We start from the raw sequence: 4,029 nt of genomic DNA, 5'->3' as shown, positions 1-4,029 counted from the left end.
ACACCACGAACTACCTGCACGGTGCGACTGTGGTGTCTGTGTCGCCAGAGAGGAACCAGTCATACTACTGTAATACTACTGTAATACTACAGTAATACTACAGTATTACTACTGTAATACTACTGTAATACTACTGTAATACTACAGTAATACTACAGTAATACTACAGTAATATTACAGTAACCAGGGAGATTTCCAAGAATCAAGAATGATGGCAGTGATCAGTCCAGTGCACAGACAGACCTGGACCCAGTCAGACCTGGACCCAGACAGACCTGGACCCAGACTGACACCAGAGCCCAGTGTAACCCAAGTCCTGTCATCACAGCCCTCACCGTGACTCACCCTCCTCACCCTCCTCACCCCCGCCCAGTCCTCTCTGTCACGTTGGAAATCCTTTCTTGTATTTGGTGAAACCGGATCCGTTTCCTGCCGCGGCTGAAACCTGACACCGTGGAGTGGACTGTACTCCTGAGAGTGATGTTTATCTACGTCTGAAAACCTCGTCAATTATTGAAGCTCCACCCGGCTGCTCCATCAGCTGTTTGGACACAATGATGCCTGAGGTGGGGTCACAGCAGGGCCGCGCCCCGCTGGTCAACAGAAGCCCCAGTCCCAGCAGCAGTACCAGCAGGAGTACCAGCAGGAGTACCAGCAGCAGTACCAGTACCAGCAGCAGTACCAGCACCAGCAGCAGTACCAGCAGTAGTACCAGCAGTAGTACCAGCAGCAGTCCCAGTACCAGCAGCAGTACCAGTCCCAGCAGCAGTACCAGCAGTAGCCCCAGCAGCAGTCCCAGTACCAGCAGCAGTACCAGTCCCAGCAGCAGTACCAGCAGGAGTACCAGTACCAGCAGTAGTACCAGCAGGAGGACCAGCAGCAGTACCAGTACCCGCCGCAGTACCCGCAGGAGTACCAGCAGCAGTACCACCAGCACCGGTACCAGCAGTAGCTCAAACACACTTATCTATCCATCCACGGTAACACCTTTTTCCTGTTTCCTAATGTTAAACACTGGTACACCATCCTCTAGGGGGCAGTAATGCACCTAATGTTTGTCAGCCACAAAGAAGACACAGGAATCACTGATTGGTGTCGGTGTTAATTTGGTGATCAGTGACGACACTTCTAGGATCAGCTCCTCCATCAGAGGGCAGCAAAAACATTTAACTGGAGAGACAGAATTATGAAGACTCTCTCTCTCTCTCCCTCTCTCTCCCTCTGTTTTTATAGAAAGTAAAAGTTGTTTTGTTTAAGAAACGACATCAGTCCTGAACTTAACAACAACTTGGTTTGTGTGGATGAGAACTGACTCAGTGATAAAACTAAAAGTTCTTTAGTCGTTTTAGCTAATGTTAGCTAAAACATCTGCTAACAACTCATGTTCGTCTAAAGGTTATCCAGCTGCAGTGCTAACAGTTAGCCACTAAGAAACGTTTTTGTTCGTACATCTGTATCTTCATCCAATAGAAACGAAAAAAAGCTGAAAAGTTACAATTTTACACTTTTTTCTAGAAACGACTTTTTTGAGTAATCAGACACAAATTGATGAACAAGAGTTTCTCTGATAATCGATACGACACACTTGATCGATTCTTCTTCGAGGTGTTCAAACTCACGTCCTGCTCGTGATTGGCCATCCCGCGCCTCCTGTTGGACTGACGGCCACGCCAGGTGACTCCTTCACGGCTTCATCGTAGCTGAGGTTCGTCTGTGGTTCCACACAAACATGGATCTCCTCCCGCAGAAGATTAATAAAAAGGTAAATATTTAAAAATCAAAAATTAAAAGTCCCAAAAACAGAAAAATATCAACACCACCCCGACAGAGGAGCAGGTGAGCGGCAGACCGAGGCGGAGGAGGAGGAGCAGATCGTCACCTCCTCCAAAAGATAGCAGGGTGTCAACTCGGGGACATCATGGTGTGTCCTGAGTCCGAGTAGTCAGGGTGGTCGGAGGGACCCAGGCTGCAGGAGGTCTCCTCATCCGACTCCGCGATCACCGCCGCTCAGTAACGACTGCTCGGTTCACCGGTCACTGACACTGATGCTGCCGCTGCTACTGCCGCCGGGAAGAGGAAACAAGTGGCCTGCGAAGTTTTAATTATGAAAAAGGCCAGTTCCGGTTCTCGCCTTCAAAATAAAATAAACCTGTCGTCAAATACATTAAACTACGACTTATTAATCACACACAATAAAGACGTTTGAAACAACTGATTGTTTTGAACTATCATTTCAGTTCACATTTCTACAGGTGACTGGTGTTGATGATGGAATGAAAACCGGTTCAGACAGGTCTTTGTTTAGTTCTATCACCAGACCTTTGTCAAGTGTTGAGCTTCTGTATGGCACCTTTAGTTGATCAGGTTGGCAACAATAGAGAAAAACAATCTGAAAATATATTGAACTAATGATTTTATCTGGTTTATATTCCAGCTCAGTTTATTCTACCCCACTCCCAAAACAAAAAAAACGTTTGAAAGAAAATAGATTTCATTCCTTAGACTTAGACATGACGGAAATCAGTGATCACCAAAACACCGAGAACACTATGTGCCTTTATTTTGAAACACGATTCTATTTCCGGTTATGCCACCATTGTATTTTGATAGCAACTGGACTCAGCTGTACTCCGGCGCCTGAGACCTGTTGAACACAACTGGATGTTTACAGCTGAAGAACCTGTGGTCGTTGTGGTACAGTGTTGTCGGTGCCGTCTGTACCTGAGCTTTGGTTCACCTACAGGTTAAAAATAATATTTAAAAATCTGCAGTTAGACGGAGGAGCTGCCGCAGTGTCCCTTTAACACGCACCGCCGCTGTGTTGAGTTCTGGAGCACATAAGCTAGCTGAACATTTTCCACCTGCTGGAGGACGGATGTATATAAATAGCAGATCCATTTTCCCACCTGCTGTCATAACAATGTCAGACACTGGTGTCGGATTTCTGCACTCAGCACTTCTGCACTGTGGAAACACACACACACACACACACACACACACACTGTAACTGGATGAAGGCGAAGCCTTACTGCATGAAGAAGAATTTCACTCTGTTTTTGAATGTTTGCAGTAACGATATGACGTTTTTGTTTGAAAAAACCGACACAAACCTGGTCCAGTCACAAATGTGTCCATTAATAATATGTATTTATTTATTTAAGTATTTAAAATCATATGTAAATAATAACAAAGCAGTAAGATGCAAACATTCTCTGTAAAACACGTACATTGAATAAATATTATGTGCAACAAACACAAAGTTATAGGAATAAAATGAATCCTCAGCCACCAGACTCACTAACACTGACAACAGGTCATTAAACGCATCACGTTTGATGTTTCACCTGCATCACATCTGCAGTGGCATCGATATGATTGTATATAAAAAATATTATTTTATATACTGTAAATATATATATACTGTATATATATATAGATAGATATATGTCAGATTGCCGCAGCAGTTACTGGTCCAGTGTATTCACACACACACACACACATATATATATAAATATATAAAGGTGTTTCTCTTACATGCTGCTATTAAATAATACAAATATTAATTTCATATCTTATTATAAAACACGAAGTTCACTCATTAAAGGGAAACTTGAACGAGTTACACACGAGTCACATCATCAATATATTCCACTTATATCTGTAATGTTTATATGTTTGTTCCGTTGTAACGGCCTCGGTTGTTTACGTCGTTTCGCTGATGTCTCCAACAGGGGGCAGTGTTGTTTCGTTTTTAGAGAACATCCTGTGACTGTCTTTCCAGACGCACCTCGCCCACCTTGTTCAGACACAAAGAACAGAACAGGTGCTCCTCTCCCACACGAGACATTAACGATCGATCACTGATTATCGATTCTTTATTTTTGTTGATTGTTTTTTTTTTATTGCTCTGCTCAGTTTCACTTGTTTAAAATATATTTCTGGGTTAAAGAACACAAATATCACTGCAATATATATGAAAATATTCATATCAATATATTAGTTTGTATATTCAAGTGAAGTGTTGTAGTA

This window comes from Cynoglossus semilaevis, chromosome 17, assembly GCF_000523025.1.
Source record: "Cynoglossus semilaevis isolate Cse_v1.0 chromosome 17, Cse_v1.0, whole genome shotgun sequence".
Taxonomy (NCBI): Eukaryota; Metazoa; Chordata; class Actinopteri; order Pleuronectiformes; family Cynoglossidae; genus Cynoglossus; species Cynoglossus semilaevis.
This window is presented reverse-complemented; position numbering follows the sequence as displayed.